General features: G+C 38.5%; 1 protein-coding gene across 2 annotated transcripts in view; it reads left to right on the top strand.

Annotated features, from left to right (window-relative positions):
- Positions 1–23,757, top strand: part of PRR16 (proline rich 16) — a 146,431-nt gene extending 122,674 nt beyond the window's left edge. The window contains exons 3-4 of one of the 2 annotated variants that reach the window (XM_042829512.1): positions 4,514–4,612; positions 21,822–23,757. The gene's annotated coding sequence lies outside the window, so the exon portion shown is untranslated. The remainder of the gene's footprint in view (positions 1–4,513; positions 4,613–21,821) is intronic. The other variant, XM_042829511.1, reaches the window with a different exon arrangement.
- Positions 23,758–24,698: the final 941 nt, after the last annotated feature.

Below are 24,698 nucleotides of genomic sequence, written 5' to 3'. Positions count from 1 at the left end.
AGGAATATTTTGGGTTTTTTGTTTGTTTGTTTGGTTGGTTGGTTTGGTTGGTCTGGTTTGGTTTCCATAAAAGCAATGGGCTAGACTGGAAGTGATAAATAAGCCCAGAATTTTGTGGGTTTTTTTTTTCTTTTCTTTTTTTTTTTTTGTTTGTTTGTTTGTTTTGTTTGTTTGTTTGTTTGTTTGTTTGTTTCTCCCCTTGAAATATTTCACACATCAGTTAAATGTGCAATAATAATGAAATTACAATCAAACTATTCTAAAAATATAGCTTGATTTTGTAACAGTCACAACTTCAAATTCATACACTGCTCTGTGCCTGAACATGTAATGTTCACCCTGCTCTGCTGTAAGTGATGCCCAGAGCTTGAAGCCTCATGCCCTGCTGTTTTAAATCACCCTTAGAACAGAGAGGTTAACGAGTGTCTTTCATCATGAAGATGCTTTCTGCTATGGAGTCTGCAGTAGATTTCAAGCTGTTGTCTTTATGTCTGATAGTTACAGCTGTAGCTCAGGGCAACCTCTTTACTTTAAACCCGTAACCAAATCCAGCACTGGCAGAAGAAACAGTAAGCAGGACTGTAAGAAGTCATATGTTTAAAGAAGGTTAACTCACAGTAGCTGAGAACAGTTATTCAATTGTCTCTTGAGAATGCACACATTTCTTACAGACTTTATCTGGAAGAGCTTATATAGTAATTAGGAAAAGGGGACCAAACTGTGCAGCTGAGGAAGAGGATGGTAAGGAATAAAATATTTTAAATATGTTATAAGTAATTATATATTCATAAATATTTTTAATTATAAATATTAATTGAAACTAGCTACATTCCAGTAACATACTTCAAAATGCTTTCAGAACATTTGAAGTCCAAATCTTAAATTTTTACTATCTTGTCTGTTTTAATGGAAAGATTCCCTAGGCAGAGCTGTCAAAGGGAGTGATCTTTTCCTGTTTAAAGAAAATTTAAAGCTTGCAGTGTTGTTCCTGTATTTGAAACAGAAGTTTGCAAGCATCTTTTGAAACCATGCTCAGAGTGTGGCACATTTGTATTTCACCATAAAGTCATTGGGAAGTGGAGGTGAGCTCTGCTTGGCTCTGGCTCCTGACAGCTGTTGTATAAAATGACCGACTGCTCTTTCCTGACCAGAAGTATTTTGGCAATTCTGTCATTGGTTCTCTTCCAAAATGTAACGACTTATCAGGTGTTGGTGTCCACATACTTGTGTAATATATACATATATATATAGAGTTACTATTGCATTTTTTATTTCGATTTCCCTTTCCTTCAGAGTAAATGGATGTTATCTCATCCCATGCATTCTGTTTTGTTCCCAGCTCTCTCCCTCATCTCACGAGTGGGTGACCATCTGTGTGCTCTGAACTTCTGCCCTCATACACCACAACTGGCTGCTACTTCCTTGCTATGCACACCAGTTTAGTTTTTTAGTTTATTTCACACATAAAATTCATATGTATCCTCTGAAAAATTTCCAGCAGGCAGGCATTTTAAAAATATATATTGAAGATCTGAATATAAATACACGTATCAAAAGTGAAAATAATGTATAAATTTCAGGAGTGTAATTCCACTCGGTTTTGCAAAACAAAGCCACTTTGAAGCTGAACATGTTAATGGGATCTAGAATCCTTCCTGTGCCAAACACCAATACTGGAAAGTCCCAGGAATAATACTGCATTTCACAAAGTTACTTTATTATTTATTTTTCAGCATTTCCTAAATTCTTCCGAGGTACATTTCTCTAATTAGATTTCGTTCCTTGTATTCTTGTGTTAATTTTGCAGAAATCTTCATTACTACTCGAAGTTGCATATGAACAGCTAGGAAATAATATTGCAATATTGTGAAGAAACCATGCTGGTGCTGTATTGTGTTTATGTTTGCAATGATTTCTTCTGCTTGTGGATGTTTGGTTCTGGTTGGTTGTTTTGCTTTTTTTTTCCCCTAGGCCCAAACTATCTAATAATGTTTAAATCCACTACCTAAGGCAGGAGAAGTTTTAAATGATGAGGAAGGCAGATAGCATGGTGAGCCATGATATGACAAATTGTGGAGGGCAGGTAGAAAAGAGGCATGAGTTAAAAGAAGGACTGATGTCATGTGTTTCAACTCAATGTGCTGCCAGGTAAAATATAAGTGCGATCATAACTCGTACAAACATTTTAACATTGACAGAGAAGTCACCAAATAAACAGTTGCTACCTATCACGAACAAAAGGAAAAGCAGTATTTCTATTAAGCTCCTTTATCAATACAGACATTTCCCATCAATCTAAAGGAGAACAATGTTGTAATCTGTGGAAACCAGAAAAAATGGGAGGACTGTTACCCCCTTGAGATCAGTTAGATCAGTAGTGTTGTACAAACACTCAAACTTTCACCTTCCTTTCTTTTTCCTGCTCTAAGGATATCTATCTTTAAGTATATGAGTCTATTCCTTCACTGAATTTGTTTCATAACTGTTTCAGTCCTCCCATCACTGCATGCATTCCTAATTTTCTGGTTGTTTTTTTTTTGTCAACTGAAGTGAAAGCACTATGCTGCTATCATTTGTATCACTGTAATTTGTGCCATATGTCACTGTTGTTTATAGTTTGAGCAGGGAGTATATCTACCAGAATTTTCATTAGTTTGAATTAGTGGCATTATAGTGTTACAATTTAATATTCCTTGAGCTTTCACATAATATCTTTGAACACAGTCATGCCTCTCTTTGCATTTCTTAGTGCATAAGCTTACATATGTGAATTCTGTTGCACCAGGATTAATTGACAGTGCACTGTACCACTGAATTCATAGCAGCAGTAATGTGATGAGTTACTGGTTGGATGTGGCTTTTGAAAAATGGCCACTAAGAAGTTTCATGGTCAAAAAAAGATGCTTTTATAGCAGAATATTTTTGCTTATGAGAAATGTTTCCTCTTTCAGATTACCAATAATATTTTCATAGAGCACTCTTTTATCACAGCAGCATTCAAGGTTTTAGTAAAACATGTGTCAGATTAAAAAAAAAAAAAAGGATTCTGTATCTGCTCTTGTTGGAAACTTGTGGCCACATAACATCACATTCCAGCTGGTGATTTTGAGTCCATTTTTTTCTATAGCAAGTCAGCATTTTTCCATAATGCTGGACACTTACAATTGCTGTATGTACATTAACTCTGCATTCCAGTACCACCAGCAGATAATGCTGTCTTGAGTACCACAGGCAAAAGAGCAGCATGGAGATGCTATGTGTTCTTTTTACAGGCTCTTTACACGCGCAGATGAACACATATAGATGGAAATTTTGTGAAGTCTCAAGTCTCGATTCCCAAATGTTGTACTGGCATGCTTTGATTGACATGAAATCTCTTTTCTGATTGCTCCCTCAAGCCAGAATCTTTTTTCAAGGCTTCAGTTACTTGGCAGACTTATCCAAAGAGCCACCTGAAGCAAAGAATATCTCACATTCTCTATTGCTTGCATCTATAGATGTAGTATGGATCTATCTGTTTAGTTATTCATAGTTCAATCAATTCAGGAAGAGGATCCAGAGGGATAGGATTATTTGCTGTCTTGCATCACTATAATCAAAGACCTCCTGAGGGTTACAAGAACTCCTTATCTTCCATGTATCTTATAAATGCTGAAGAAATTACCAATCAAAGCAGTCAAGAAGAAAACAAAATAAGGAGGCAGTGCTGTGAATTATTTGGGCTTAAGTCTGTAATGAGCCTGCAGAGTTGTTCTGTGTATTTTCATGGGATAAATTACAGTGTTTGAGTTAGGGCACTGTGTATATCTATGCGAAAGCTAGTATAGTTATTCTGTCTGTCCATTTTTATTTTACTTTCGGGTACTGTGTAGGTACTGCAAATATAAGAGAGTGAATAAAGATTGTGCCTCCAAGGACAAGAGTAAAGGGCATTACAGAGCAAGACATTTGAGTTATGTGGGTAGAAAACCTGTAATAAGCAGAAAACACCAGAGCTGTGTTGCTCTGGTGATCTCCAAGGAGGAAGTGTTTTAAAAAAAAAAGTTAGTTTTTGAAAGTTGTTGAATTCTAAAAGGCTGCCAGAAAGACCAAATGCAGAGCAAGCCTGGAGGGGCACAGAGGAGATATTTGTCCAAAACCATTTTCATTTTTATCCCTTCACACAATTTGCCCTTTTCCATATGTTGCCTTATTCCAGATGTCATACTGAAACTTTCTTTTCAGAAATCCAAAGACCTTGTGGTATTTGAAGTATGCTCAGGATAAGGAAGAGGCTTTCAGATAGACCTGGAAAATTCATCCTATTTCAGATCTTGATGCAGCATTTTTGCTTATAATTTGTGTGCTTAGTGCCCTAGGGTGGCTGTAAAAATTCAAGTTCACTTTTAGTACAATGTTTATTTCTTTGTTTATAATCCTTTTTCATCAGAATCGTTCCATCACCTGCAGTGAGTCATTAGCTGCAGTCATGCTCCTTCTTCTCCAGTGACTCATGTGTTATTTTCTCCAAAAGTTACAGATTCAGCAAAACAAGTGGGCAAAATCCCATACGAAAAAGTGATTTGTGATTGGTAATCACAGTGCTCTTCTAAGTAGAAGACTGGAAGTCAAGGTCAGTCACATACGGGAAACACACATTGCATTTCTCATGAGTAGGTTGATATTTTAAAATATTTTCCATTCTTTTCTTTTTCTTTTCTCTTTCCCTCTTTCTTCTGCCTGCCTTCTCCTCTGGGTGCATCTCAGAAGGAAAGAACAATTTTTGGGGGTGGACCTGATCTGATCAGTTATGACTAGGAGAAGGTGTGCTCACAAGGGAATCCAGTGGTAAAACGTTTGTTGCTGAATCCCAGTCAATCCTGAATGTCAGGCCAAAGGCTTCTGTGCATCTACATACATACATACATACATAAATAGAAATTTAAAAAAGCAAAACATAAAAAGCCCAAAACATACGGGCTTCAAGATGCACCTTTTTAAAAGGCATCTCTAGTATTCACTACTAAGCACGTGAATTTTCAGGATAGTAATTTTAAATTTTGTGTTGTGTTCTTGTTTTCTCTGCAACTATATTTTAGTTGTTGTCCATAAGATACGACTAGATGAATTCTGAAGGACCTGTCTAAGATAAACTTGTAAATTTGTGCCTTATTCAGACCAGAAATTTTACAAAACTTTGGAAAACCTAGGTTACATCTAGGAAGTAAAAAAAAAAAAAAAGTCAAATATTTCTTGTTCTCCTTCTTGCTATTCTTCATCTTGACAGAGCAGAGCTCATCACTGCTCTCTTTTAGTGAAACAGTGGTTATTTTTTCTCGAACATTTGTCAGTCTGGTTTAAATGGGCTGTCATGGATCATGATTGCAGAGATCTTCCAGGTGATCGATGGCTATAAAAATTAGAACAACATGATGATGCATCATTTTATTTTTATACACTGTCTTGCACCTTGGGAATTTAAGGTGTGAGTATGTAAAGAATCTGTCTTTTTAGAAATTATTCAGCATTGTGAATTCTCATTCAACATTTGGAATTAGGTAATAATCATTTTGATTGGGCAAAATCTGTACATTCTGTGTATCTGTATAATCCATATGTTAGTTCAGTCTTAATGGGTTGTAAAGCCATTCAAAATAAGATTTCTCCCATCAGGGTTTTCCTCATACTATATTCCGATATATTTTCATTTCCCTACTGTTTATTTCCCTCTCCAGCATAACACAGTTTTACTGTATGCTTTATAAACTGCATTCAATTTCACTGTGTTGGAGACAACTAGCATTGTTGTGGTCATCTCATTACATCTCTGCTGAGCTGGCTCACTGGAAACAAATGCTGAGCTTAGACAAGGATGGTGCTTAGGTGAGGATCATTATCTTTAAATGGTGTCATGGTCAGACTTTGGCTCCATCCTGCTTACACATCTAATCTATGGTAAATAATTCAGCAGTTTGCTCATTGCAGGGTCACCAGTAGGAGTGGCTGTAGCACACAGGCTTTTGTTCCCGTGGAAATGGGCAGGGTCAGGTGGAAAACAGTAAAAGCAGTGGTTTGGGGTTCTAATGAGAATCACTTTAAGAGTAAAGTTTACTTTATTCTTTACTTTACTTTAAGAGTAAAGTGATTTCACAGTGAAAGTGAATGAATTCTATAGGAAATATGAACTACGGATAGTCCGTGATTTTGAGTTCTTACAGATAAGGTGGTAAGACAAAACTATTCCAGGCTTTTAATTGCAGGGAACATAGTTGTAAATTATTTCTTTTCATCTTGGAACTGGCTACAAGGGAGGTGCTACCTGTCCAGCATGTGCCTCGAATGCAGACAGAGGACATTCATTACTTGTATTGCATAGCATCTCTAAAAGAGAAGCTGGTGTAAACACAATTCCTGTGCAAAATGCAGGGAATTGGTGTAACTACAAACCAGCTTCCACCCTCTTGATATGATCAGAATTTTATAAATTCTGTAAATGGCATAAATTGTATGAATTCAATGAATTTTACTTAAGAAGAACTGTATAAGGAAATCCTTCTTATTAAAGCATAACTGATTGAACATTAATACAGAAAATTTCATCATTGCTGTGCTGCTGGTCTCACAAGTTATTGCATTTACAGTGGAATACAGTAATGTCAATATGCACATGTAATCTTTATAATAGAACAAGTACAGAAATTCTTATTTTCAGACATGTTGCTGGCTCTTTATCTACTTGAAATTTACAGTTGCACTCAAAATGAAATATGTAATATCTAAATATAAATCTATAAATATATCTATAAATGTAAATATAACTAATCAAGCGGACTAGCAGCTATTTTGATACCCTTATTTCTTTCCACGCAAACTGCAACTGACTAAAGAACACAGTAACACTATTTGATAGAGCAAGATCTCAGCTATTTTTCAGCATAGTCACGGCCATTAGACACACTTAGAAACCCTGGTTTTCCTTACCAATGGAAAAGAGCCTGCATTCCATGCTCATAAATATCTCCATGGCCATCCAGAATGTGGTTTGCTTTTCAAGTCACTGTTGTCACTGCAGGAATGCACCACCCACCACCTCAACTGTGCTGACATGCACTGTTTGGTCTCTATAAGCATTCAGCAAGCATCAGTGAAAGTCAATAGGTCAACTTTTTTCTGCATGAAGGAATTCAGTGACACACCTTTGCATCACATGCACTTAGATGTCAGACATCATTTCTCAGACTGCTATCTGTCACATGGCAGCAAAATGTAACAATTGGTTTGAAGGTTCAACCTTTGCTGCCATACCCCAATGTACACCTCTGATATTACGAGCCAGAATATTAAAATAGGAGGCATTAGTTCTGGAGCAGCCCTCATATAGTTATTTTACTGTTTGATTTGGAAAGTCTTATGTTGTCTTCATATTACCTTACCATCATCACAGAATCATAGAATGGCTCAGGTGAGAAGGGACCTTAAAGATCATCGAGTTCCAGCTCCCCTGCCGTAGGGTTGCCAACCGCTGCCTCAAGCTGCCCAGGATCCTATCCAGCCTGGGTGTCTAAATAAAAAAAATCTTTCCAAACATCTTACCTAATCTTTGCCCTTTTAGTTTTAAGCCATTCCCTCTTGTCCTGTCACTATCAGTCTGTATAAGGACTCAGTCTGTGTTTGACTTGTAAGCTCCCTTCTAGTACTGGAAGACTGCAACAGGATCTCCCCAGAGTCTTCTCTTCTGGCAAGCTAAGCAAGCCCAACTCCCTCAACCTTTCTTCATTGGAGAGGTGCTCCAGTCCTTTGACCATCCTCATGTCGCTCCTCTGAACCTGCTCCAGCAGCTCTGCATTGCCCCTGTCCTGGGTGCCTCAGCCCTGGACACAGTACTCCAGACTGGTCCTCAGTCCAGACTGGCAGAGTACAGGAGCACGATCACGTCCCTCCACCTGCTGTACACCCAGGATACAGTTGCCCTTCTGGTCCACAAGAGCAACTGCTGGCTCTCGCCCAGCTTTCTGTCCACCAGAATTCTCAAGTCCTTCCTGGCATGGCTGCTCTCAATGAGTTCTTCTCCTAATCTGTACTCAGATTTGGGATTGCTGCAGCCAAGAGCAACACCTTGCATTTGTCCATGTTACACCTCATTAGATTCTCATGAGCTTCTTTTCAAGTGTGGCCTGGTCCCTCTGATCACACCCCTCCCTTCTATTCTGCCAGCTGTACCACCTAGCTTGGTATCATCAGCAAATTGGCTGAGGGTACACTTGTGGCATGGAATCATAGAATCATAGAATCATAGAATGGCCTGGGTTGAAAAGGAGCACAGTGCTCATCCAGTTCCAACCCCCTGCTGTGTGCAGGTCGCCAACCAGCAGCCCAGGCTGCCCAGAGCCACATCCAGCCTAGCCTTGAATGCCTGCAGGGATGGGGCATCCACAGCCTCCTTGGGCAACCTGTTCCAGTGCCTCACCACCCTCTGTGAGTTGTTTCCACTGTCAGTGTCATTGATGAAGATGTTAAAGAGCACGAGTCCCAAGATGGACCCTTAGGGGACACCACCCATGCCTGGCCTCCACCTAGACTAAGAACTGCTGGTAACAGCCCTCTGGCTGTGGCCATCAAACCAGTTATTTATCCACAGAATGATTCAGCCTTCAAATCCACCCCTCTCCAGTTTAGAGATAGGGATGCCATTTAGGAACATGTCAAAAGCTTTCCACACGTACAGGTAGACAACAGCAGTTGCCCAGTGCCCAGTGATGTCATCACTCCATGAAGGCTTCAAAATACATCAATATAATTTTAAATTGTGCATTCAGCTGGTTTCATTGAAGTGTTAATAAAGTGATAAATACGTAGGAGGATAAAGAAAAGATGCCTCTTGAAAGTACTGCAAATCTTATTGTATCAATTTCAATAGGCTGGTTAGGAGTACAGAAAATAACTTTAAAGTAGTTAAATTTAAATTGCTTAAGCATTTCTTCACTACATGCTGGCTTAAATATTTTGTACTGATATGATTTGACAGCAGCAGTAAAATGGAGCCATTGCTAATTGCTTCTATGTAGAGATTTATTAAGGAATTTCTATCTGAAGAGCAGAATACTTGTGTTTGAAATAAAACCTCTAGAAGAGAAATCACATTTTGGTTCTGCTGATGCGTTCTTGTCAGTTATTGTGGCTTTCAGGTAACTCTTAGTTTGCCCTCATCGAACTTTCCTGTTTAGGGGAGCAATTCATGTGATAAAGGAGGAAAGATGATACGTGGAAAGTATTATACACCACTGATCTCTTTGTAGAGAATCCTTGCATACAAAATAATCTCCTTTATTAATAAGTGTACAGTTAAGAGTTCAGCCCACATACAAGATAGAAGCTTCACATCTTGTGGTTGCTATCTGCAGCTCTGCTGCTACATTTCTAATAAAATTAGAAACATGACAAATCTTGCTAGCAACACTAACCTTAGAGTCTGGATCATGGAGAAGAAAAGGGAAAGTAGTAATTTCACATTTCCACTGCTGTCACCATCCAAGGAGGTGACTAGGCTGCATTATTTTCAGCAGCTGATGTTGTCAGGGCCCAAACTGTTTAATTGCAACTCTGAAAGGAAGACCAGCGTGTTCTGACTCAGACTGAAATTAAAACATGATTGCTTATCTCTGTGGCTGAAATGAAAAACTGAAACCTTCCATTCAGTTCAGCAGTCAGCTCTAGCTGACACAAGTCCAAACGCTCTGTTTCATTCTCTCATAAATAAAGCATGGCACAGATATGCTAGATCTACAAATTGCTGGAGGAGACAGTGTCTGTAGACTGCCTTTCCTTTGCCCTCTTCTACTAAATGTAAGAGGAATCCAAATTGAATTCTTCTTCTGCTTGGGGCATTTTGAACCCCACAGTCAGAGTAGATATTAGGAGAAAAATTCTTAGAAAGAGTGGTGAGGTGCTGGAATGGGCTGCCAGGGAAGTGGTGGAGTCATTGCCCCTGGAGGTGCTCAAAGGACATGTGGGTATGGCACTGAGGGCTGTTAGTGAACATGCTGGTGATGGGCTGATGGTTACACTTGGTCTTTTCCAACATTAATGATTCCAGGATTCTGTGATTTCCTTGAGAATGAAGCACATCCTGTTTCTGCTCATGCCCTGGCATCCTCACAGCTGTGGTAGAGGAAGGTGTTCCCAGAGAGGCGAGTGTGCTGGGGACTTCTTTTCAGTTTGGGAAAAGCAAAAAGTAGCAGACTGACAAGACAGTATTCTTATTTCATGCACCCCGTCCTATGCCTGAAACATGGTCTGAACTCCTCTCTGCAGCCTCCACAAAACATGTGCCCTCTTCAGCTTGCCTGACATTTACAAAGACTCTGCCGCAGGCACCCTGTGTTTGGGAGCATCACATCCACAGCCTCCTCCCAAGACTTCTTTGTCAGGGTCCCTGCCAGTGAGCTGCTGCTTCTCCAAGCATGACCACACGCTTTGGTCCAGATTTGTGCCAGCATTTGAACGCTTTTTTTCTAGTTTGAACACCTAAATAGAAAGCAAATTTCCAAATTCTGTCCTTATTTCTTGTATCCCATACTGGAAGTTAGCTTTTCCCTTCCCATGAAGAGCTGCAGTCGTTGATTCTGTCCATCTTCCCCCATCTTGCTTACTTGTCATCAGGAGAACAGCAGTGAGCTTTCACCATACTCATCTTCAATTGTGATTGCTTTGTGGTTTACATACCAACAGCACAAGAAGCTTTTTATACTTCTTCCTTTGTTTTCTTATGGGAAAAATCACTGTGAGACAGGTAAAATGGTTTAGAAGTGTAAGTGCAATATATTTGCTGCTAGTAATGCATATGTATTGATGCCTTGTTTTTCATCTAGTGAATGTACTTTGCAAGTTACGTATTTCTTTGTAAAGCAGTAAGCAAGTACTTTTAATTACTGATACAAATTATTCCATTTATTATCCCTATTTATTGTCCCAGAAGATATCTTTGCATATGAAATACAAATAAAAGCAAGAAATAAAAGCAATCTATTGAGGTTTTCTTTACCTGAAAACTTTTGCATTCCTTTTGATTCCTCTTTAGGCATTAAGAGTTAAAAGGCTCCTAAAGGACCTTAAATGAAGTAGAAATTATATTAAGGATGAGTACATTTCTCAGCATTATCTTTAGAAAACAGTTTCATTTTGCCAAAGCAGCTCTTTTTGGCTTTGCAAGGGAAATGAAATCCACTGTATTTTTCGTTGTTATTTTAACGAGACAAGAATTCCGAATAAAGAACCTCACCTTTCCAGCAGTCCAGAGCACAGTTTTTTCCTCCCACCCAAGAAAAAGAAACAAAGCAGAAGTCTGTTGTGATTGGACAGAGCTGATGCCAGCTATATGCAAGGGGATTATCCAAATTGTGGATTCGGTGAGCTGTACTTTCTCTTTGCTCCCAGGAATATTTTGTCTGAGTGCTTAACAGGGGACACATTTTCTGTTTAACGCAACAGTGCCAGGTGCGCTGGATGATTTCCTTACTCCTGAAGGCCAACTCAGCACAAGTGAGATTGTCCTTTGAACTGCTGATATGTGATCATGGCCTGCCAATGCGAGTATTGTTCTGTCTAAGCTAATATTTGTGCTTATTTTTTGGAAGTTTTATCATTAAGAGAAAAGAAGGAATACAGGGAAAGAATATAAATCTGAATAGCCCAAGGAATCTACTTTTCTGGGCTGTTTTATTTCTCTTTCTCATGCATAGGTAACAGTTTACTGTCTTCCAGACTCTTCCTAGCTCTGATGCAAGGGGCCAACAGAGTCTCTGGGGGTCTTTTGTCTTTTCAGTTTTATTTGTTACATTGCTGCTCACTCTTATCCTTCTTACCTCTTCATTACTGCAAAAGAGTAATGGAAGTCAGTGGGGGCATGTGAACACCTCCCAGAGCATCTGCTGTGATGTCCAGTGACCCTTATGAGTAGAGATGACCTCCATGCAAGGTCATGGCTGCAAACAGGTTGATAGTAGCCTTTGGGATTATGCAAGTGAAAATTGCTTTGTTTCAAGTGCATAACCTCCATGCTACAAAATCATAAGGAAGGTTTAAGGTATAGATTTTAAACCATAGAATAGATTTAAAGAAAAAAAATGTAGAAAACATTCTACTTAAAAAATGTGTTTTGTTTTTTGTTTTTGGTTTGTTGTTTTTTTTTTAATATATAACTTTGTTAAGCAGAGACTTTGAAAGATTAGGGAATCCTTATTAACATTTAGAACTTCTAATAACTTTGATTGGTTCAGTAGGAGGATGCCATTTCTGGATGCATTAAAACCCAAAGTCAAGTGTCTTTGCTGCATACCAAGGCAGATAGAAATCCCATGCTGCCTGAAAAAGAATTAACACTGATTTTGGCCTTCTATTCTGGGCAGATGAGGAAGTGCTTGAAGAGATGCTTCAAATGGCCTCAAATGTTCCAAATTTGTAACTCGTTTTCCAGTGCTGCACGCTGCCTTGGTTTGGACTGTGGCTTGGAAAACAGCATTGGAGAGGAACTCAGCCAACCCAGTGGGCACACAGTAGGTTTAATGTTTCAAACACAGCTCCAGTCTGTAGAGCCCATTCCCACCCTCGGTAGAAATCACGCTTTTGCAGCAGACTGTTTGTCCATATGACTGAGATATGTGGATCCACCTTTATTCTTGTCTTTAACTTCAAGGCAGCCCATCAAAATGACAAACCCCTTTGGTGAACTGCTCACAGAAGCACTGGCCTCTGTGTTGGTGGTGTTTCACTGGCCATGCAAGCAGGGTATTTAAGGCCTGTGCTTCATGTGCAAAGTGCTGCACTGCACATTTTGCTGGTAACCTTTGCCTCAGCAGGATTATCAGCAGAGCTCACTGGTATGTGCCTGAATTTTGAGCTTCTGTGATTGGCTGGAGTATTTATTTTGTTAACCAAATCACTCCAGATGAGCACAGATTCAGGACTAGCCACACAGGCTCACTGTGCAAACCAATCTGCACTGACAAGACTTGTGAGATTTGCAAATACCAATGAAAAAAAGAAAAAAAACAAAAAAAAAACAAAAAAAAAACGAACACTTTTTTTTAAAATCACATGATCACATGGTTTCATATTGTGAGCCGAGATTTTGAGCGTATTTGATGGATATGACGAAGGTTTTAATACTGAGATGGTTTATGATTCTGAATTTTTCTTATTATCAGAGATCAGAAACTCAGGTAGTCTGTTGCCTGTGAAATAATCCCCTTCTCCTGCTGAAGCTTATCAGAGATTTCTTAGGTGATGACTGAGAGAAATAAAGTTCCTCAGAGGCTAAGCAGAGATAAGCCTTGTTGCTAATCTTATGTTTGCCTGTCCCACCTGGTTGTGTATGACACTGCACGTCATTAGATACGAATTAGAAAAAAAAGTTATCTTTACATTTGTCATATTTTTGGTTTGGTTTATATCTCAATATATCAATATTGGTTTGTTTAAATCTCGACTTATGAGCAGTGACAGGTGACAGGGTGAGGGAAAATGTCCTTGAGTTGTGCCAGGGGAGGTTTAGGTTGGATATCAGGAGACACTTCTCTACAGGAAGGGTTGTTAAGCAGTGGAATGGGCTCCCCAGGGAGGTGGTTGAGTCACCATCCCTGGATGTGTTTAAAATCCATTTGGATGTGGTGCTCAGGGACAGGATTTAGTGGAAGGCTATTAGAGCTAGGGCAGTATGGTCAGGTTGTGGTTGGACTCGATGATCTTTAAGGTCTTTTCCAACCTGACTGATTCTATGATTCTATGATTCTGTTCTGTATCCATAGTAAACCTGTAAAAACAATAAAGTCATCTTCCTTTGTTTTTCTTCCAAAAAAGCCCTGAAATTTTCTGTTTTGTTTCAAATGTCTTGCTGTGTCACACCAGCATAACACCATTCTAAAATCTCCTGTGTAGGATTCCTGAAATTAAAGGCACCATTTTGAACACCTGTGGACAGATTAATTGTGCTTATCTCTGATACACCTGCCTTTTAAACAGCAGTTGCACACGGCTGGAGCTGTGCATAAACTTCCAGAACAAACTCCTCATTGCTGCAGAGCCTCAGGGCCTTTCTTCCCTTGATGGATTTCTGACCAAGATTCAGCTGTGAGCTTCTCATTTTATAGCAGCTAAGAACAGAATTCTCCACTCTCGAAAACCTGACAGAAACTTCTTTCATTTTATAATACAGAGTGTAAATGTGAGTATATTGAACAAGCAATATACCATAGAATTGCTGTGACCTGTTGGTCATGTCAGCATGTTTTGGGAGAAAGAGGCAACACAGTGTTGGTGATCTCCACACCTTTCTGGCAGTGGAATTTATTTTTAATTTTCTGCAGGAAAATGCTTCTGCCAAATGACAAAGGAAAGAAGACTTTCTGTGAAATGTCTGTCAGAAAGCAGGGGTTGTTTCAGCCCTCAATGGGCTGATCTGGAGAAAGGCTGTGCCAAGGTATTTGCAGATATCTTCTGATGTGTCTGAAGTATTTTTGGCTTGCGGAGTAGGGATAATTCTGCAGAGCTGGTGGATTGCTTGATCAATCTGAAATAGAAGAAAGATCAATAAATGACAAAAAAAAAAAAAAAAAAAAAAAAAAAAAAAAAAAAAGAAACTAAATAACTACAAATATTGATAGCTACATTATGTACTACACGATTCCTTTCAGCTATATATATATTTTTTTTTAAATAAGAAAGTGTAGAGCTGCCAGTTCCATTATCCACCCTTTCGAGCTGCAGGTTAAATCAGAAATGTTATTCCTACCACCTGCAGATGTGTTCTGGGAAGAATGGTTTTCAAACCATTTGTGTTTCTTTAAGACGTTTTGTTACGAGAAAAACAAACCAACAAGCAAACAAAAAACCCCAACAACCTCTGCATTCCAAAAATGAAAACAAAAGCCTCTTGACTTTCTCTTGACTGACTTAAAAATGTAAGACATTAATACGAATTTTTACGGAACAAAGCACTGTCACAGAAAAGGAGGGAGTTGCTCTTTTACCTATCAAGCCTTCCACATCTTTGAGTGTCTGCCAACAACCAGAATGTATGAAGGCACCTTCAATAAATGGAGGGCAATGATGGCAGCATGCTTACCTTCATCCTTGGTGAAATAGGTACAGTACTGATGGAAATCTTCCAACAGTACGTACTGACCTGAAATTCTGTGGCAACTCTTTGCAGAAGGTGCTTCATGCTGAGTGTCTGTATGTCATTACTTGCTTGCAGGTGTCACCTGTGGTAAGCTAGCTGGATAACCCTAGATCGGCAGCTCCTCAGATGTGTCACTAGCTGATTTCTCACTGGTCATTAGAAACAGAAAGCTAATCCTGCTGGGAATTTAGCCATCTTCTGCATCTCTTTCTTCTCCTGATCTCTGTCCCACCTCCGTTTGACACAGACACACATTCGGGCTAATTAGCGAAATTCACTTTGACTCAGCACAAAAAGGAGAGCACAAAGAAGGGCAAAATGATTACATTACAGATACAAGTTACGCAGCTGTTTTGCTTAAAAGACTATTTTTGAGCCCAAAGCACTGCAGAAAAAATGAACGGATGGAGACTGCCTTTCTGCACCTGGACACAGAGCAGGATCCCCTCTGACACTCGGCACAGGGATGGATGGTGCTAAAAGCAAGTTTGTGCTTGCCTGCAGAGCCTACTTCTTTGTTTGTTCCAATGTCAAGAGGGCCTGTGGGAGGTATCAGAATCCTTGCACGGTTTGTGCTTGTAGGTTCAGTGTTTTGGAGTGTTTACCTTCTGAGCAGGTGAAACCAAGATCTGTAATTCAAACCCTGGAAATAATATGCAAATAATAATAAGTTTTCCTTAATTGAGACATGTAATAGATAACCATTTCACACCTGGTGTTCAGCTGCCATCACAGGCCGTGACATGACTGTCCATGCATTCAATTTTGTGTTGGTAGCACCGTCAGTGTCTCTGTTCTAGAGATGGATCTAAGCTGAAATGTGACTATGGGTCGAGTTTCCACCTTAGCAGCTCCTCTGCTGCTGCTGCCACAGCTGCATTGTCCACCTGAACTGTGGGGTTGGATGGGACTTGTGAACAGCAGCCTGTTGGCAGGCTGGTGAACACTTTCCAGCAAGTAGTTGTTATCCCTGGTCAGCAGAAGAAGGAGAGAATTAATACATGTATGCATATATCGTAAATACATTGACTGTATAATGATATAAATCACATAATTATATATAATTATATATCATAAATACGTGAAATAGACATGAGTATACAAAAAATTAAAGATCCATAAATATTTTGGTGCATATTTACATATAGGAATGCATTCTGTCAGAGGCATTGATACGCAGGCATTTAAGTGCACCTTGCTTTGGCTGTTTAAGCAGCTCTGCATCAGAATCCTGACTGTAAGTGACACCTGTGAAGGTCTGGAAAAGGACAGCTCAGATCTTACATCATGCACCAGCCTGGAGAAGCTGATTTCCTCTTGATTAATTCTTGATTTTCAGTGTATAGGAGTCAGATGGAAGACAAAATGGAGTCCAAATGTCCTGATTTGAGAAAACAGCTGTTCTGGGTACCAGGAAATGGTGAGAAAATGAAGAAATGGACACTGCCAGAACTCTTTTGTGAGCACCTGTGTCGGGAAGGATAGATCATAGCAAGCCCAAAACTAATGGAAGAAGAAATAGGCTTTCTAGCTGTGTCTTCAGCCTTGGCATAACTAATTCTGTCTGTAGACATGTTTTTGGAACATTGACACATTTTACCAACAGATAAGTAGACAAGTGACCAAAATGTTGAGTGTAAATGAAAAAAAAAGTCATGTCAAAAAAAGAAAAAGAAAAAAGAATGATGAAAGTGTTTCAAAAGGTTAAAGATGTGGGTTGAAAAAGTCTCAGCCAAAAATATTTCTGAGGAATTTTGAGATTTATTTCTGCATTTCTTTCACTTGCCAAGAAAGCACAATCTCACTTCTCCAGCAAAATTGATGTGTCCTTGTCTTACTAGAGAAGGGGCCTCTCACCATGGCACAAAGCTGCTGGAGTTTCCCAGGATACATGAACAAGATTCCTCCACTCTTTCCACTTCAGCACTTTGCAGTTAGTGCTTTGGGGTTTGGCGCAACTCATGGGCTCCCTAAAGTAGGATACTGGCTTCTGTGTTGTCAAGAAACCTCTTGGTAATTTTGGTGGCCCAGATTTGAGCTGTGTTGAGGATGAAAAAAAGAGGCTTAATTTCCTACTGTCAGTCCCACAGATTCCTTGTCTCCAATCTGAAATGTGTGGGACATCATTGAGAAAACACCGCCATGTTTTGTTCAGCAGTTGGCAAAGACAATGCTCCTTGCATTCCTTGCATGCTGCTTTTCCATGAACGTTTCATTGCTGTGCACATGTGCACACAGATACTGATGCACACACACACACGGAGGTTGCTCCAGAAGTAATGCTTGCCATTGATTTTGATGGAATATTTGCAGCTCTGCTGCCATCTGCTGGCAAGCCAACAAAATGCAATGGAATATTTGTATTGAGATTCAGCCTCACCTGCCATATCACCAACAGTCACTTCTGATAGCATGGGCCTACATCATCAATAGGAGGCATTACTTTTGGAGCAGCCCTCATATATTTTATATATATGTATCTGAGTAGCAGCAGCTCTCAAAGCCAATGTTCTGATGGTCATTTTGTTGTGCAAACACACAAAGACAGTCAATTTTCACTAACACTGTGCTTAAGCAGTATGTGTTCAGTACAGAGAGTTCGTTTAAGAGATGCTTTCATCATATACTGTGTGACACAGTCTGCAGATCTCTGTTTAGGACTGGATTTGCAGAACTATTCATAGAGCTACATGCATAGAAGGGTCTGGAGGTGGAGCAACAGGACTTGATAACTTCATCGCATAAGAAAAGATTAGCAAGGTGGTAAGAATGATACTACTGTAGAAACTAATAGATGGTTTCTACAGTACATAGAACAGAACATAGACAAAAATGTTATGCAAGGGAGAAAAAAATGAAAATGAATAATTGCAGAGGTTTTAACTTTGCATGCGCGCCATTCACAATCTTTTCAAAATCTTTGAGAGAAAAAGAAATCCAATCAGCAATTAGGAATTCTAGTTTTTTGTTTGGCAAATAAATTATTTAGAGGCTGAAATGGCAGGAGGATTACTCTACCACACAGAAATCAGTATTCTGAAGCTTATTGGGAAGACAAGAAATCAGAAGGATTACAAACAAGTGTTGTTGTGCATTTGTTGAAATTCTGCATTTTTCATGTTTTAAAGATTTTACTGTCATTGATGTCTCCAGAGTGCAACAAAACAGGCAAAAACAAAAAAACAAAAAACAACCATCTAAAATTGGATTGTATGGTTAAAATGTTGTTGATGGAGGAGTAAAACACCTGGTAAAAACATTGCTCTTGCATTTGGCAGAGTTCCTGTAATCACGAAACACAGACACTTTATCTGGCTCGTGACTGAAAACGTGTGTTTTCTGAAATCCACTGCATCAGTTTATACCTATAACAATACTCTGAAGCTCACGGAATTTGTTTTGGACATTGAGGGCAGCCAAGAAAGGGCCTAGAAAGCATTCTGTTCCCTACCAATAATTCTTTCTCTTCTGAAGGAATTGGCATAGTAATCCATCCGACCTGAAACAAAAGCTGAACATAAATAGATCAGATATTCCACATCTGAACGTAAATATTTCCATATCATTCAGGTACAACTGAGAAGCTGAGCCAGATGCTACTACTATTTAACAGTATCTAGAAAATACATGCAGCTGAGGAGGGTTTGTTGCTCTGTGATTGCTTCTTCTCATGCTTGTCAAAACCTGAGTGAAGCTAATAGATGGGCTGGTGCTCTGAGCGCCAGCACACTTACGCAGGGTAACAGCATGTGTTCAATTCATGCTGTTAGTGCAAAATCAGCTCAGATATGGGAGATTTTAATTAGTATAGATGAGAATGATTCAAGGTTTATATAACTTAGTGTTAAGTCTCTCTGTCTCTCTCGATTGAACATGAAGCTGATTCCTAATCTTTTCTCTCCTTCTTAATAAAAGAGGCTAGACGTAGCACAGAAATTCACATTTCTGCCATCACTGGCAGTCACCAATGCACTTGTCAATTAAAATTTGATAAATATCTTCTCTATCACTTGTTTGGCATATTTCTGTCCTGCCACTACACAATCAAAGCACATTTATTAATTGTTAATACTATAAATTGAGCTTGATTATCTTTCTACTTTGAACTTGTTTCTTCAGTTAAAATTGAATAAGTTATTTGGATTTCATTTGAACATGAATTTAAATTGAATAAATTCTTGAGTGAATTTTCATCTGTTTTCATTTTCAATTTTCATTCAGTTTTCAAGAAAACTGAAAAACAGTGGATACTGACAAACAGTGGAAAATGAAAGACTATTCGAGTAACGCTGGCATAGAAGTAAAGTATACTTGAGAGGAAGGAATATCTGGTTCTAAGTGAGGAAAACAATTACAGTGATTTCTTTCAGTTCCTGTTTTTGGAACTGAATATTGGAGCTGCGGATGCAAGACCAAGACTGCCAAGCCAAAGAAAGGTAGAGAATGGGTTCAAATGAGAAAGCAGTCTCCTGTAGGCTGTCTCAGCCTTTGCTGTTTAGTAAAGTTTGCATCATGAAGATACTAACGAGGCTGAAGGCATTTTGTAAGCACAAATTAAATGTGGGTGTTTGAAGGTAGAGCTCCTGTCAAACTACTAAAAACTATAGCAATAAAAAACAGAATATATTTCTTCAATAACTGACCTATTTTCTCTGCGCCTCACTTCTTCATCTGCACGACGATGGGCAACAATTGATTAATTTTTCATTCATCCATTTGAGGTGGGAAGAGGAACTGCTTTTTCTATTTTTAATGCGGGCATTGCCCAGCTTCCAAATTCTTAATTTTCTAATTTGGGTATTTTATTTATTTTGCGTAAAGATACACATCACATTTTTCGTAGCACTGCCATTTGTTCAAAGGTATCATTAAAAAACAAAAGACAAACTTTTCTTCTTTGGTAGAGTGTCAATGAGATTTAGGTGGATGTCATACAGTTGTACAATTGGGAATCAGTCATCATGGGGAATCATATCATATCATCATATCGTCATATCATTGGGAAACAAGAATTGAGGTATGTCTGCTATAATATTCAGTCTTTGTGGGCATGTTACCAAGTAAGTAATGAACTGCAACCTAGAGAAGCAAAAAAATATATATTGCTTTACACACCTACAACTATTCAGCATTGTGTTCTGTTCAGAATAAGTTCGAGGAAGAACTGTCTCCTGACAGAGAACAAGAAATATTTGCAGTATTTATTTCTTTTGGTTATTAGTATTGCTTTTTCATGCATGTTTTTTTGTACAATATCCACCCTGTCTCATGTTACCCTGAATTCTAGGGCAATACCATTATCTTTGTGATTTTTACGATGTTTTAACATACACAAATCATTAGACCAAGATATAATTAAAGAAAGAAATTGTGATAGCTGAAGATAGATATGTTTCCATTGATATGAAGAGTCCTTTGTTTAAAACTACACTGCTAGCAAATACATAAGATATTCACCTTTTTGATTAATGATGTGAGCCAAAGCATGGTTGGTTAGGAAAAAATTCTGCCACCCAAAGTCAGTTTTCTCATAGATTTATTATACCATGGCCATTAGATTGTTGGGCTGGTGCAGCAATCCAGACAGTATTTCTGACTCACTGCTTTGATTGTTGGGGAAAAAAGCCTCAATTTATGCCAACTTCAGATTCTACTTCCTTTCCTTTCTTTCTTGCCTTGCTTCACCTTGTCTTGCCTCACCTTTTCCCACCTTATCAAAATGAAGCAGTCCAGTCGATATGAAAGAAGAGGAGATGTGAATGAAAGGCTAGGTTTATAAAATCCATTTGTAATGGTAAGGAAATAATTTTCATTCCCCTCACAGTGGGGTAGCCCTAGCTGTAAATCTCGACAGGTGGAAGAGGAATTTCTCATTCTTTCCCTCAGACAACGTGAGTTCATAAAATAATCCAAATTCCTGCCTTACCTATCAGCTGGTAAGTATCCCATAGCCCCACTTTTTTGTGCTGCTTTTTCTTGTCTAGTAAGTAAATACACTCAGCCTGAGCATTAGATTGCACTATTATTTTCTTTCAGTGCCTCAAGGATCATTTTAGTGCATTATATAAATTAAAGCCATTTCCCAGAAAGAGATTGTGAGTGACCTGAATCAAAACGCTGAATAGTATTCTAGTGATTAGGAAACTTGTCTGTCAGGTTATAATCTCCTGCTGAATTTCACTTTCTATCTAACTTGAGAATGGAAAATAGAATCCAGATTCATAGCCTAAATTAGATTTGAAGTCTTAAAAGTTCCTCAAATGCATGATATTTTGCTCCTTGTATATTAAAATCTCAGTAGTTTTGGTTTGGTTTTAAGCTCTTACATATGCTGATGAATTGTTGGGTTAGCTAGATTAACAAAGGTAATAATCAAAAATGCATCAGTTTAACACCCATATGTAGTCTGGGACATAAGACCATAATGATCTTTTTCTCAGGTTCTATGAATTAATGTAATTCTAAAGAAAGTTGTGAAGTTAAACCTGTTGACCGTGCAGAGAAATAAGGTCTGTATCAGTAATAAACTGTAAGAGGCAAGGTTTCAGAATATTACAGTGCTTTGAACTCTTGGAAAGCCGAACAATCATTCAAAACTATTTTGTTTATCACTTTATCACTTTTAAGTCATGCTTTTATAACTTTGTCCTTGTCTTCTTTTTTGCAGCTCCTTCAGGCTTCAAGGAATATCTGTATCTGGAGGCATGTCATCTAATTTCTTGCATATTAGATTCATCATTGTGACTTCTTGCAGGCCAGATCTGAAAAATAACCAGGAACCCAACCCTCCATGGAGCATGGGAAAGCCCTTCAAGTCAGAGCACAATGACTCATGGGTGAAATTTGCATTGACTCCTCTGTTTCAGATCAGACTGCTGCAAGCAGCGTCCTGGCAAAAGCCACAGCCTTAAATTCCACTTGGTGGGAGCAAAGAATAGAGGACCAACAATCTCACCCCAGCTCTCTGGCATTTGAGTTCTGTGCTGAGCAACCAGAGTAACAATTGATGAGCTTTTCGTGGGCAGCATCCAAAAATATTTCTATATGTAGCCAAAAGGAGAAATGAAGCGCGCAGGCGATAATGGGATATAAATGCATTTACAGTAACAGGGGAATTTATTGTCTACAGCGAAAGAAGACCTCTGTCATTCCTTGTACATATTGAAAGCCATACAGGAACAGGGCATCGGTGACATTAAACTGCTTCAAAGGATGCTGACTCCTGTCCTCCACCCAACTTTGAAAAAGTTCAGGTGTTAAAGATTGCATCTCAATGCACTTCAAGTTTTTGCACTGTCACTTCCATTCAGGGTAATGGTGTGTGCCACCATTTGCACAGACAGCCCCAGGAGCTTTTTGACAATGAGCTGTATTCTGCCGGGGCTCCAAAAGGTGGAATATAAAAGTTAGAACTGAAGAAAAACATTTGTGCGCTCTTTCACTAAGGGGATCTCTTCACTGAAAGGACTGTGGTCCTTTCTGAGGTTTAAATAAATACACACATATACATACATATATATATATGTATATATATGACAAATCATCAACATGTTAAGGTGTGTCTACAACGGGGATATAATCTTTTTTAATAGCATCCATTTTTTTTATCATACTGTTGCAAGGAGTTTAATCTATTCAGTTATACATCCTATCTGTTCCTGTTGAATGCTGGCATTGTTGTTCCAGTTACTGTTAAAGAGACAAAGTCATTTGTAATACGTATTTGGCATACAAGTTTTCTAGCCATTTGTCTATACTTCATGGAGAAATCTAACAGACAAGCAGCATTTTCAGTTTATTTTTCTAAATAAATGTGTTGTTTATATTGTTAGCAGTCACTCATTTGGGCTGGTTTTCATTATCTCCAAAAATGATTTAAAGACAGAACCAAAACACAGAAATTGTTTGTTCGTGTGAAGCTGTGATGGTTTGCTGACCGAAAGCTTTAATATAAATATTGTAATTTGTAAAATGACGAAGTATATTTATACAGGCAAATATGTATGGAAAACAAAAGGAGGAATTTTAACTCTTAATTTCAGAACATAGTTTATTTTAATATCCACATGAAGAAATATAGATATATAATGGGATAGATTTTTTATTATCAGTAAGCTTCATCGAGTGAAGATTCGGGTGTTTGAAAATGAAAGAAATGTAGTCTAGTGAGTGTGGCCTCTCAGCTTACAGAGAGAGCTTTTACCAAGCGTCTCACCTTGTCCAGAAACTGCTTTTAGTTGTCATGTTTTTTTCTTTTGTCAGGTTTTATTTGGTTTGTCTCTTCGTTTGTTTTAGCACGCTGGCAAGGCCACACCACTTAATCAGTTGAAGTAGTTGCGGTATGCGAGGTTGTTCTTTAGAACAGTCTGCAGTTTACAGTTATCAGTCATTGTTTCCGTGTGCTGTAGTCTTTTGCTATGAAGTTATTGAACATTTCAGTGCTATAGCTGTTTTGAATAAAAGTACATATTTTCATTTTTCCTTAGTCTGTTAGCCTGTGTGTGATTTTCAGAGCACGGTAAAGCACGTTGTTCCTAGTTCACTTAAAACATTCACCTGAAACCCAGTAACTGATTAATAAAGCTGAATTATTTTTTTCTTTATTTCCATTGCTCTTTGGAACCTGTTAAGTGCTCACAGAGAGAAAGCTATAATTTCAAGAACAAAAAACAATGGAATACCCAAGCCATTTCACCACTCGTGGGTTAACTTTGTTATGGGCAGATATTTTTAAATTTATTGCTCTGCTCTGACAAGTAGTGTATGGGTGTGTGTGTTTGTGTGCATGCATGCACAGCCCTAAGTTCTGATGAATGCCAGCTGTCCTGAATAAGTGCCCCAAGTCCTGTTACTGCAAGAGATGCTCATTTTATTACTTACATTTCAGAAGGACTCTTCTTGTGACTATGAAGCCATGGATTGCTTTTATGGGTTGTCTTGAAATCATCAAATGAATTAGTTGAGGAAATTGTAGCCTGTCTCATTTCGCAAAACTTGGGACCATCTCATGTTTTTGAAGAAACCTTCTCTTAAAGAAATCTAGCGGTCAATTTCCACCAGTATGGCTGATAAATGCAACCTTTGTATTTGTTAAAGAATGGTGGTGGTGTCTTGTTTTTCAGACTAACACTGAGTTGCTTAATGAACAGAACTGAGCACTTGCATTATTGTCTAACATTTGGAAAAGCTGCTTTTTGGTTTTGTTTTTTTTTTCTTTTTTTGAACAGAATGCACCCATCTATATTTGAAAATAATCCAATAAAACTGTGATGCTAATATTTTTCTGCTCTGCTGAATTCTAGATCAGCACCTGTCCGAAAATCTCACTGTACAAAATTCACCTGAAACTTTCTTCAGAAAAATGCATCGAATATGAAAAACAGTGGCCTTGTCCCAGGAGAGGTTTTACACTATGTATTGCAAAAATTGTATATACCGAAGAGAATGTAGACCCAGTTTGAGAAACAAATACAGTTAGATGCTGCAAATGGTGCTCTTCATCAATCTCATGCTGTAGTTTTCAGCTCCTTCCTACTGGAGAGTC

This window comes from Centrocercus urophasianus, unplaced genomic scaffold (assembly GCF_019232065.1).
Source record: "Centrocercus urophasianus isolate 14NV4802_14NV808 unplaced genomic scaffold, USGS_Curo_1.0 seq_31, whole genome shotgun sequence".
NCBI lineage: Eukaryota > Metazoa > Chordata > Aves > Galliformes > Phasianidae > Centrocercus > Centrocercus urophasianus.
The sequence above is the reverse complement of the archived record's forward strand: the minus strand, read 5'-3'. Positions and strand labels throughout refer to the sequence as shown.